Consider the following 13266-nt stretch of genomic DNA (forward strand, 5'->3'; position numbering starts at 1 on the left):
TGACTAAACTGTTTTAATTTGTGCATCATTATATCTGTTGTTCTACAAACTGCTGCATATGTTGATCAGTAGCTATATGAGTAACTGTATGGGTTATTCATTGGTTGTCCAAGTATTTGTATGGGAAACTGAGTGTGTGTGTATGGGTGGCTGGGAGGTGTGTGACTCTGTACATAGATGTGTGAGTAGTTGATTCACTATATGTATGGGTTCAAAAGTGCATGTGGAAACAGCTGTATGGGCGGTTGACTGTGCATGAGTGTATTAGTGAGTGAATGGATATCTCAGTGCTACATGTCAAAGTAAGTACATATGTAAAACACAGTACATGTGAGAGTTGACATATATAAATAACTGTGCATAAGAGCCAGTGAATGTGTGAGTGGCTGTATGGATCATTGTGAACATGTATCAGGGATTGTATAAGAGAGTAAAGTAAATATGTGTTAGTATATGTTTGAATAAGTAAGGTGTGTATAACTGTATAGTTGAGAAAATGGATGTGTGATTGATTTTTTGCATAACTGACTAGGTGTGTGAGTAACTCCATGGATGAGTGACAGTCTGTGACTGTCTGTTTACACTGATTGTATCTAAGGTTATATTAGAGTCTGAAGAGGTTCATGGTATTATCACATGAATGATATCATCAGTGATGTGATCAGTCATGTCAAATGAGATGTTATCAGTGATTTTATCAGTGATGTCATTTGAGATGTCATCAGTGATGTCATTTGAGATGTCATCAGTGATGTCATTTGAGATGTCATCAGTGATGTCATCAGTGATGTCACTAACCATGTCATGAATGATGTAATATGTGACATCATCAGCAGTGGATTGCGGGTGCGCGATATATAGTTAGTGGAACTAACTATATATGAAATTTCAATGGTTTTGTGTGAGTAAAATAAGGTTTTGAAAAGGCTAATCCCGAACTATATATGGTCTATAACCAATGTTTTTTTCAGTGAATTTTCAAGGTTTTGTAAATGCAAATTCCTAACTATATATGGCCTATAACCTATGGTTTTTTCAGTGAATTTCATTGGTTTTTTAATAGCAAAAATATCAAAAGCTGTAAAATGTCAAGTACGTGATAGGTAAAAACTTTTTCGTGTTTATGAACGCTGATGTGCTTTGAACGCTGCCCCCCTCCCCTCTTTTCTCTTAGTAGTACTCTCTCTTTGCAGATAGTGAAGAGTAGTTAACGCAGGCCTTTACCCCCGTTGTAATCCGTCGTGCCTGCTTGTCTCTCCATTTGATTGATTGTTATCCAAGCATTTACTGTTTTACAATTGATTCTCTTTGGTTCATTCTCTATTTACAAACAAGCACAAAGTCGCAATACTCTGTTTAGTCTTTGCAGATAGTGAAAAATTGTGAAAAATCGTGTAAAAAAATAAAATTAATCGAGCAAAATCAGTAGGCCACTAATTGGATCTCTTTTTGACCTCGCTAAAATAGAAATATTAGGAACAACCCTTCATGAGAAATACGAAAATAGTGAGATGAACTGAGCTCCACACCATGAGGGCTGCAAGACAGCTCGGCTCCGTCACCCACCCCGCCCAAAATAACGACAAACCCTATGCAAATATTAAAAATATATACAACACACCAGCAAAGAAACAGGGTAAAACATTTTATTAAATAACTATTTACATAACTATTTTATACTTTTTATTGCCCGATCCGGCTAGCTCAATCGATCGAGCATGAAACTCATGCACTCTGATAGCAAGCGTTGCTACTGATGCTATGCAGACCAAAACTGGTTTTCAGTTTGTACATTTTTCTAGATTTTTCCATCCAAGGTTGGTTGAGTTTGTAGAACGATGGCTTCAGATTTTCAACATACGGTGTGGTGGCGCGGACTGGGAGGGGGCGCTTCGCTCCTGCCCCCTCCCCAAGTAAGATTTTCATACGTGAAAGTACGGTAATGGTTTTGGTCCCTGAGTTGCTTCAATGTCACTGCCATTCTCAAATGGCATAAGTTCTGGATGTTGGGTGCCATAGTTCAGAGTTCTGAGCAGCGCTTGTCACACTGTCTGAAGCTTATTTCCACCTACTGCAGCTTCACTATTCTCAAAGTAAGTGAGTGTCGTTTGTGGACCTGACTGCATTTGAAAACAATGTTATATGGTACCTCCCTAAACCGCTTGACGGAGGCCCCCGAGGGGCGGTGTGATGGCACGGACTCGGAGAAGACGCTTGGCTCCGACCCCCTCCCCAAGTCTTATAGCACTGGTGTAGCCTGAGATCGCCCCCGACATAGGCGGCCAGCTCCTGGGGTCCGAGGAACTTTTTGCCTTTTGATGACTCTTCTATTCTGGACTTTGTCCCACAATCCGTTTGACCTGAAGACACGCTGTAGTGGGGCGCCCCTTTACCGTTTGAGTTGCCATTCCGCCCGCTTTTGCTACACTGTGCCTCTTCCGCCATTCAGCTGTTTACCGCCCGCTCTTGCGACTACAGCGTCTCGCTCACCATGTAGTTGAGTTGCTCCCGCTCTTGCGATGCAACGATAAGCGACTGCCACAGGACTCTCAAAATGGCGGCCGGCTCTTCAGATTTGGGCGTGGTCCACTAAAATGGCCCTGGGACACCTTGGAACTCGGACGCTTCCCTGATAGGGCTTGGGTCCCATTCTCGAAAGCGTCCCCTCAGCCGTGAAGATTCTACAAAAGTCTTGGGGGCCCCCGACTCCCGCAGGCTTCTGGTGGGGAGCGGCTGCCATGTTTGCTCGTGGAATGGCCACGACGGACCTACGAGATGGTAGTGCTCTCATGCTGACGCCAGCTTTAGTCTGAAACATCCAGAAACACTGTAGACTACCAATTCGATCAGTTCCGGTAGCGCCCCAACATGACCCGGTAGAGAAGAACTTGCCCTCCCCTCTTTGACTGATGGTTCTTGTTGCCTGTCCCCTCTGTTGTCATTTAACAGAACTTTTTGGACTGCTGAAAGGGGTTGTGTTCCGAACGCTGGTTGGTGGAGACATTTTGACTATATTCTTGACCTACGTTGTCGCGTAATGCGTTATATGACACGCCGCGTTAGCGCACCCGGAAGTGATCCGGGGCGCGGCGCGCAGCGCGTAACGTAAGCATAACGGGTCATGTGACTTGTTAATCAAACTTTTTATTGGTTCATTTTACTTTTGTTATTTTAATAATGAAAAGCTTGGTCATATGACCTAAAAAATACGCTTTTTATTGATTTCGAACTTTTTTTTTTAAAACATATATGTTATAATATTCCAGGCTAATGTACTTTCCCGGAAAATTTACAACTGTCCTGCAAGTAAAATATATTCCTTTTTCGAGAAAAAGGGCGTTTCTTCGTTCCATGACGGAGCCGTTGAGTAAAAGAGACTCGGCCTGCTGTCTTAGTCGCCGATATGCCTGATTATCAGATTCTTATCGATCACTTTATGTTGCAGGAGTGGAAAACACAACTGCCCTTGACCATTTATCTTTACTGCGTTCCCACATATTATACCTTTTATCCGTCATGTAATTGGACTGCTTTATTTCACTTGCCTTTTACTGATTCGAAAACAGTGACTAAAAGTAAAAACTTTACCAATGTAAATACTACTACCATGTTTTGTTTTAAAAACCTTTATTGTGAAAATGTCAGTATACAAATACGGGCCTATAACCACGTGGGCCGGCCACGGAGCAAACTGAAATCGTATATGATGAGGAGACATTTACATTATAGAGGAACGTAACGAGCGAGCCATTAGGTTGCAAGAACTAAGGTGTCTAACAGTTGCGGAATCGGTGGACGTACATTTTGTAATTAAAATATGACAGGGCCACTTACAAAAAAGTTATCTAGATATACATTTGCGTGCAAGTACCATGGGTGACGTTAATTCGAACTTTCAATAGTACAGTAATCAATAACACATCAGAACTTAATATCAATAGGGATGTCGAAATATTCAATCAATTCTCGTCCCCGCCCGCCATGAGCATCAAAACTGCATTCATATCTCGTGATATCAAGGTTGTTCAACCAGTACACAACAAGGAGTTACGAGTCCAATTTATACCGGCGCCATTTTGGGCGAGGCCGGGCAGGTCCAAGATATAGTCAAAATGTCTCCACCAACCATCGGCCAGACCAGAACCCCTTTCGGCCCTTTATGCTACAAGATTGTGTCTTCCATTCAGAAAATATTGTTGGCAGCATTTTGAAAGGAAAGATAAACAGCCGTTCTCCTAGTGAGTCTCACATTGTTACATTTAGGAAGAATGTTGAAGAGTAGTATGTGGAAAATCTGAAGCCATTTTTCTACAAACTCTCAATCAACTTTGGATGGAAAAAAAAATCCTGAAGAATGTACAAACTGAAAACCAATTTTTGTCTGTATAGCATCAACAGCAACGCTTGAGTCAGCTTTGTGTCAAGCCGCCATTTTCATTCAATCAATAGCGTCCCCCTGCACACATTCAGGGACCTGGTCGTGTCTTCAGGTGAAACGGATTGTGGGACAAGAAGCAGAAAGGAAAAGGAAAAAAGTTCCGCCGGACCTCGGGAGCCGGCCGCCTATGTCATGGGCGATCTTTGGCCACACCAAGGCAATAGTGAAGCTGCAGCAGGTGCAAATAAGCTTCAGACAGTTTTACAAGCACTGCTTTTCTAAACATGTTTTGATTTTTTTGTATTTTTGCACAGTTTTATATTTTTTTTTGTTTTTGATGGAGGGGAAACAACAAAAAACAGGCATTGAAAAAGGCTCAACAGTGCAGGGCGCCTTGTGCTGGTTCCGATCTATTCACACATCGGTCCACTACTGACATCACCTCATAAGCCAACGGGGCACCCCACGCCGACTTTAGGCGCAGCATTGTAGGATGGCCACACCAGTGCGGCAACTTGCTGGACACCACCTCGGTGCCATCCGGATCTCGGCGTGTTCGAGTCACTGTACCGCAAGAGTGACCGGAACTCAGCTGGACACGCCGTCTTTCGGCGCAGCATTGTAGGATGGCCACACCAGTGTGGCAATTTGCTGGACACCACCTCGGTGCCATCCGGATCTCGGCGCGTTGTGCTGCCTTCGGCCTACTGTAGCCGCAAGTGCGGACGCAACTCAGTTGGACGGCGAGTGAAACGCTAAGGGGCGCTCCACTGCAGCCGAGGAGCCTCCATCTTGGGGGAGACGCACAGCCCCCACTGACTGACGCGACCTCACAGGCCAATGGGACGCCCCACGCCGACTTTCGGCGCAGCATTGTAGGATAGCCACACTAGTGCAGCAACTTGCTGGACACTAACTCGGTGCCATCCGGATCTCGGCGCGTTGTGCTGCCTTCGGCCTATTCGCACATCGGTCCGCTACTGACGCCGCCTCACGTGCCAACGGATTTTCTACGCTTTTTTTAGCCCTAAGCCGCATAACAGGTCATGTGACTTGTTTATAAAACTTTTCATTGGTTCATTATACTTTTGGTTTCCTAAAGATGGAAGGCTTGGTCATATGACCTAAAAATAACACTTTTCATTGGTTTAGAACATTTTTTTTTCCCAAACGATGAAAGCCCCACCTTGTTTCTGGATGATTCAGACTGAAGCTGGCGTCAGCATGAGAGCACCACCATCTCGTGGCTCCGTCGTGGTCATTCCGCGAGCAATCATGGCAGCTGCTCCCCACCGGAAGCCTGCAGGAGTCGAGGGCCCCCAAGACTTTTGTAGAATCTTCACGGCTGAGGGGACGCTTTCGAGAATGGAGCCCAAGCCCTAGCAGGCAAGCGTCCGAGTTCCAAGGTGTCCCAGGGCCATTTTAGTGGACCAGGCCCAAAACCGAAGAGCCGTCCGCCATTTTAAGAGTCCTGTGGCAGCCGCCTATCGCTGCACTGCAAGAGTGGGAGCAACTCAACTACATGGTGAGCGAGACGCTGTAGCCGCAAGAGCGGGCGCAACTCAGCTGGATGGCCGCCACCTGGGGAGGCCCGTTCACGCCGCCTCCCCCACGCCCCCCCCCGGGCCGCCCCACGCCAATTTTCGGAGCAGCATTGTAGGATACCAAAACCAGTGCAGCAGTTTACTGGACATCACCTGGGTGCCATCCACATCTCAGCGCGTTCTGCTGCCTTGGGACTATTCGCACAACAGACCGCTACTGACGAGGCCTCCCCCCGCACCACCCGGGACGCCCCACGCTGTTTTTCTGAGCTGCATTGTAGGATCCCAAAAACCAGTGCGGCACCCAGGTGACATCACCTGGGTGCCGTCCAGAACTCAGCACGTTGTGCTGCCTTGGGACTATTCGCACAAAAGACAGCTTCTGACCATTGTTGCTTTTTTTTGTCAAAAATGTTTAAATGTTTTTACAGTTTTTGTTCCGTTCGTTATATTTAAAAGTTAATAAAGTATTATAATCCTACTTTGTTGGAGTGCTATATATTTTTAAAAAATCGGGTGAATGGGGCCTTGAATCGGGTTATTGTCATGTGTGGGCTTTGCAAGTGTACTGCTACAGGATCGGACATTTCAAACTCAAATGCACGTTATTTTTCTTACCTTTCCGAAGCATGGAGCGCAATAGCAGGCAGAGAAAGGGTGATGCAAGTGTTGAACACTGCCTGGCCTGGCAAGTTGCTGGCAGTGCCCCCCCCCCGCCCGCTCCTGAAAGAGGACACACACACACCGCCGCCCCGAGTACTTCACAGATCTTTAAAAGACCATGCGCTTGTTCATGAGGCTTAAATGGTTTATCACCCCTTCTAGAACCCCTGCATCGACCCTCTGACGTTTCCTGGAAGAATTACCACGTAACACAATACCAAGCCTTGTCAGCTGAAACCCCCGAGGAATCGTGGGGCATATTATCAAGGGGGTTTATCTCCGTTTTTTGGCTTTAAAAGCCAAGAAAGCGGAGATAAAATTATCTCCCTATTACCAAGCTGTCGCTAACACCAGTTAGTGACAGCTAAAAGGAGATAGCGACCATCTTGGGCCCCGCTTTGCATGTCAGTGATATTTATCACTAATGACATGCAAAGTGGGCGTGCCAAGATGTTAGCGACTGGAAACAGTCCCTAACATCGCTATCTCCTATTACCAACTTTTGGAGATATTCACGCTAAGCGCGAATATCTCCAAAAGCTAACACCTGCCGTGAGCAGTTCTTAGCCATGTTATCCAATGGGAGGTGGATAACATGGCTAAGAGCATTTGCTCGATAATGCATGAATATCGCTGACTTTTCAGCGATATTCATGCATTGCGGCCGTTTTTTATCGCATTTGCGATAAACCTTGCTAATAGCAAGGTTTATCTGCGATAAAAATCGCCGATGTGCGGCGATAATTTTTGTCTCTAAACAAGTTAGATACAAAAATTATCGCTAGTTGTTGGTAATATGCCCCCGGGTTTTTGCTTGCAGAAATCGGGAGGCGGGAGACTAGCACTGAAATCAGTAGTCTCAAGCCTGAATCGGGAGGGTTGGCATGTCTGGATTCTCTACAGCTGGGGCCATAAACTACATCCGCAGGGCTAGGTGATAGCCTGGGACCGGCCTGGCATCTAAAATGGCTGCCGTGCACGACAAAATTGTGGCATTGGAAAAAAGGCAAGATGGCGCAGACAATGTTTATCAATAAGGATTCATTTATAACAAAATATTTTATCGCACTGACAAATTGGCGGTCAACACTTCCTGATTTCCATCGAATCGAACGTTAACAGACGTCACGCAGCAAAAAAAAAAAAAAAATCACGCACAGCCGCTGGAAGACATGTATCAACATATATGAGCCTCCTCAGCCACCCTCAGAAAACATAAGGGATTAGGATACGTCTCCCGCACCCCTTTATACCTAGTAATTTAATTAAAACGAAGCACAAAATGGCGAATTCCCGTTTCGCTACCAGTTTGCGGCCCAGTTCGCGGCCCGGGAAGCGCTTCTACCGTGAAAAATATATATTTTTTTATTTTCCCCACGGGACCCTTTAATAACCCCAACAACATTCCTAGGGGGTCAAGAGGGGTATACCTTGCCCCCTTTCATTAAATTCCCCCTTCGTTTTTCACCTCTTCTTCTCTCTCGATCCTACCGAGAGATAAGATGGCGGCCGCTCCGGACTGTTTAGAATGTTGACAGACACCGGGGAGCCAATCAGCTTTGCATCGCAAAGTTCCGTTTCGCGAAAAGTAAGCGGACCGGAGCGCAGCCCGGAGCGCTGTTACAGATATATATCTTGTTTTGAACGTTAATTTCTCAAAATCCACTGGAGCACATATATTGAGACCTAGCAAAGGCACATCGGGCTAACAGTCCCTACAATTTTGCCAAGTTTCGTGCAAATCCATTCAGCCGTTCGAGCTAAAAGTGAGGCCAAAGGCCCTATGGAAATTAACATGGGAAAAACGCGTTTTGGGACCCCCCTTTTTTCTCGGCCCCCCTTGACGAAACCCCCCCCAAATTTTTAGGGGCTGCTCAGAAACAAAATGTGCCATTTTCCTGAAAATTTCAGCCGATTCCGTCCACAAACGCCAAAGTTATTAGACATAGAATTTTCAAAAGTTCCATAGACAAAAAATCCTAACTATATATACCTACTGGCGACCGCCAGTAGGTTATATATATATATATATATATATATATATATATATATATATATATATATATTTTTTTTTTTCCGTCAGTTGCAGGTTTTCCCCAAACGAACAGAGGCAACTGGAAGACTGTATTTATTCACTTTGGTTTAATGGCAGCAGGCACGCACAAGGCTACACAGCAGTTCCCTTCAATTGAATCGTTCGCCTGACGCGTTTCAGGAATACCTTTTCCTTTCCTCAGAGGCGTGTTTCTTGTTGACTTCTATGGCATCATTTTAACATATCGCGCTCTTTCAAATGAACACCTGCCTTAAGTGGGCGTGGCCAAAACGGCTTTCTGGGTGTTGTAGTGCAATTTGTAGTGCGAAAATGTCTCTTACCCCAGTGGGTTTGCACATAGTGTCCATTCTTAAAAACATTGTTTTTTCCACAGTGGGTAGAAGCGGTTCCGCCGCTGTCTTGTGCTTTGCTTTGTTGCTGGCATTGTGAAGGGGAACACTCTCCTGCAAGAATGCTCACCCTGCTTCCTTCTTGTAGTTCAAACACCGTTGAAGTGCTCGAAAAGACCCGCTCTTCAGCGATGGGCTTCTGTCCTCGGCCGAGACCAGCCGATTTACATTCCGTCACTTGCAGGTTTTCCCCAAACGAACAGAGGCAACTGGAAGACTGTATTTATTCACTTTGGTTTAATGGCAGCAGGCACGCACAAGGCTACACAGCAGTTCCCTTCAATTGAATCGTTCGCCTGACGCGTTTCAGGAATACCTTTTCCTTTCCTCAGAGGCGTGTTTCTTGTTGACTTCTATGGCATCATTTTAACATATCGCGCTCTTTCAAATGAACACCTGCCTTAAGTGGGCATGGCCAAAACGGCTTTCTGGGTGTTGTAGTGCAATTTGTAGTGCGAAAATGTCTCTTACCCCAGTGGGTTTGCACATAGTGTCCATTCTTAAAAACATTGTTTTTTCCACAGTGGGTAGAAGCGGTTCCGCCGCTGTCTTGTGCTTTGCTTTGTTGCTGGCATTGTGAAGGGGAACACTCTCCTGCAAGAATGCTCACCCTGCTTCCTTCTTGTAGTTCAAACACCGTTGAAGTGCTCGAAAAGACCCGCTCTTCAGCGATGGGTTTCTGTCCTCGGCCGAGGCCAGCCGATTTACATTCCGTCAGTTGCAGGTTTTCCCCAAACGAACAGAGGCAACTGGAAGACTGTATTTATTCACTTTGGTTTAATGGCAGCAGGCACGCACAAGGCTACACAGCAGTTCCCTTCAATTGAATCGTTCGCCTGACGCGTTTCAGGAATACCTTTTTCTTTCCTCAGAGGCGTGTTTCTTGTTGACTTCTATGGCATCATTTTAACATATCGCGCTCTTTCAAATGAGGAAAGGAAAAGGTATTCCTGAAACGCGTCAGGCGAACGATTCAATTGAAGGGAACTGCTGTGTAGCCTTGTGCGTGCCTGCTGCCATTAAACCAAAGTGAATAAATACAGTCTTCCAGTTGCCTCTGTTCGTTTGGGGAAAACCTGCAACTGACGGAATATATATATATATATATATATATATATATATATATATATATATATATATATATATATTGCCTTAAATGCAATAGTCTCCAAAGTATTCCCCCTATGCGGCCCCTGACTTTCTTTTGAAGGTGTTTGGGACATATAAATATAAATATATATATATATATATATATATATATATATATATATATATATATATATATATATGAAACATCCAGGTTGCTCACTGTAGGGAGTCACACCCCATGGAAGATATGCAATTCTCGTGGGTCTCGTGGGTGGCGAGCCGCCAGCTAGCACAAAGCATACCAGATAGCCATACGCGTTTCGAGCAGAAGCTCTTGATCACTGGCATGAGGAAGCAGGAAACAGATTTGCATAGAACGATTTATTTGAATGCTTAGAGCCCCGCCCCAGTGGGCGTGTTGCAGGGAATGCTGGTTATGGTAGTCCAAATTATTCCCCATGACTCACAAAGTTCTTTTCACCAAGTGGTCTCTGTCCTGCCACTCATAAAATACAATTCCCAGTCAGGAGGAATGCTGTTGGTACTCCGCTGTTCAGCTCACCAATGTCACCATGAGCGAGGCTACCACGGGTCCACAGAGCGCTCGTCTGTCGTGCGCTCAGGAAACGCCTCTCAGCGTCGGGACTCCCCGCGGCCTGAGCGAGCCGCTAAACATGAAACATCCAGGTTGCTCACTGTAGGGAGTCACACCCCATGGAAGATATGCAATTCTCGTGGGTCTCGTGGGTGGCGAGCCGCCAGCTAGCACAACGCATACCAGATAGCCATACGCGTTTCGAGCAGAAGCTCTTGATCACTGGCATGAGAAAGCAGGAAACAGATTTGCATAGAACGATTTATTTGAATGCTTAGAGCCCCGCCCCAGTGGGCGTGTTGCAGGGAATGCTGGTTATGGTAGTCCAAATTATTCCCCATGACTCACAAAGTTCTTTTCACCAAGTGGTCTCTGTCCTGCCACTCATAAAATACAATTCCCAGTCAGGAGGAATGCTGTTGGTACTCCGCTGTTCAGCTCACCAATGTCACCATGAGCGAGGCTACCACGGGTCCACAGAGCGCTCGTCTGTCGTGCGCTCAGGAAACGCCTCTCAGCGTCGGGACTCCCCGCGGCCTGAGCGAGCCGCTAAACATGAAACATCCAGGTTGCTCACTGTAGGGAGTCACACCCCATGGAAGATATGCAATTCTCGTGGGTCTCGTGGGTGGCGAGCCGCCAGCTAGCACAACGCATACCAGATAGCCATACGCGTTTCGAGCAGAAGCTCTTGATCACTGGCATGAGGAAGCAGGAAACAGATTTGCATAGAACGATTTATTTGAATGCTTAGAGCCCCGCCCCAGTGGGCGTGTTGCAGGGAATGCTGGTTATGGTAGTCCAAATTATTCCCCATGACTCACAAAGTTCTTTTCACCAAGTGGTCTCTGTCCTGCCACTCATAAAATACAATTCCCAGTCAGGAGGAATGCTGTTGGTACTCCGCTGTTCAGCTCACCAATGTCACCATGAGCGAGGCTACCACGGGTCCACAGAGCGCTCGTCTGTCGTGCGCTCAGGAAACGCCTCTCAGCGTCGGGACTCCCCGCGGCCTGAGCGAGCCGCTAAACATGAAACATCCAGGTTGCTCACTGTAGGGAGTCACACCCCATGGAAGATATGCAATTCTCGTGGGTCTCGTGGGTGGCGAGCCGCCAGCTAGCACAACGCATACCAGATAGCCATACGCGTTTCGAGCAGAAGCTCTTGATCACTGGCATGAGGAAGCAGGAAACAGATTTGCATAGAACGATTTATTTGAATGCTTAGAGCCCCGCCCCAGTGGGCGTGTTGCAGGGAATGCTGGTTATGGTAGTCCAAATTATTCCCCATGACTCACAAAGTTCTTTTCACCAAGTGGTCTCTGTCCTGCCACTCATAAAATACAATTCCCAGTCAGGAGGAATGCTGTTGGTACTCCGCTGTTCAGCTCACCAATGTCACCATGAGCGAGGCTACCATGGGTCCACAGAGCGCTCGTCTGTCGTGCGCTCAGGAAACGCCTCTCAGCGTCGGGACTCCCCGCGGCCTGAGCGAGCCGCTAAACATGAAACATCCAGGTTGCTCACTGTAGGGAGTCACACCCCATGGAAGATATGCAATTCTCGTGGGTCTCGTGGGTGGCGAGCCGCCAGCTAGCACAACGCATACCAGATAGCCATACGCGTTTCGAGCAGAAGCTCTTGATCACTGGCATGAGGAAGCAGGAAACAGATTTGCATAGAACGATTTATTTGAATGCTTAGAGCCCCGCCCCAGTGGGCGTGTTGCAGGGAATGCTGGTTATGGTAGTCCAAATTATTCCCCATGACTCACAAAGTTCTTTTCACCAAGTGGTCTCTGTCCTGCCACTCATAAAATACAATTCCCAGTCAGGAGGAATGCTGTTGGTACTCCGCTGTTCAGCTCACCAATGTCACCATGAGCGAGGCTACCACGGGTCCACAGAGCGCTCGTCTGTCGTGCGCTCAGGAAACGCCTCTCAGCGTCGGGACTCCCCGCGGCCTGAGCGAGCCGCTAAACATGAAACATCCAGGTTGCTCACTGTAGGGAGTCACACCCCATGGAAGATATGCAATTCTCATGGGTCTCGTGGGTGGCGAGCCGCCAGCTAGCACAACGCATACCAGATAGCCATACGCGTTTCGAGCAGAAGCTCTTGATCACTGGCATGAGGAAGCAGGAAACAGATTTGCATAGAACGATTTATTTGAATGCTTAGAGCCCCGCCCCAGTGGGCGTGTTGCAGGGAATGCTGGTTATGGTAGTCCAAATTATTCCCCATGACTCACAAAGTTCTTTTCACCAAGTGGTCTCTGTCCTGCCACTCATAAAATACAATTCCCAGTCAGGAGGAATGCTGTTGGTACTCCGCTGTTCAGCTCACCAATGTCACCATGAGCGAGGCTACCACGGGTCCACAGAGCGCTCGTCTGTCGTGCGCTCAGGAAACTCCTCTCAGCGTCGGGACTCCCCGCGGCCTGAGCGAGCCGCTAAACATGAAACATCCAGGTTGCTCACTGTAGGGAGTCACACCCCATGGAAGATATGCAATTCTCGTGGGTCTCGTGGGTGGCGAGCCGCCAGCTAGC

General features: G+C 46.9%; 1 protein-coding gene across 1 annotated transcript in view; it reads right to left on the reverse strand.

Annotated features, from left to right (window-relative positions):
• LOC147692440 (sodium/calcium exchanger 2-like) overlaps positions 1 to 13266 on the reverse strand; it is a 1124793-nt gene that overhangs the window by 847821 nt on the left and 263706 nt on the right. The gene's annotated exons all lie outside the window — the stretch shown is intronic.

Source organism: Lissotriton vulgaris, chromosome 9 (genome assembly GCF_964263255.1).
Source record: "Lissotriton vulgaris chromosome 9, aLisVul1.2, whole genome shotgun sequence".
In the NCBI taxonomy this organism is placed as follows: Eukaryota; Metazoa; Chordata; class Amphibia; order Caudata; family Salamandridae; genus Lissotriton; species Lissotriton vulgaris.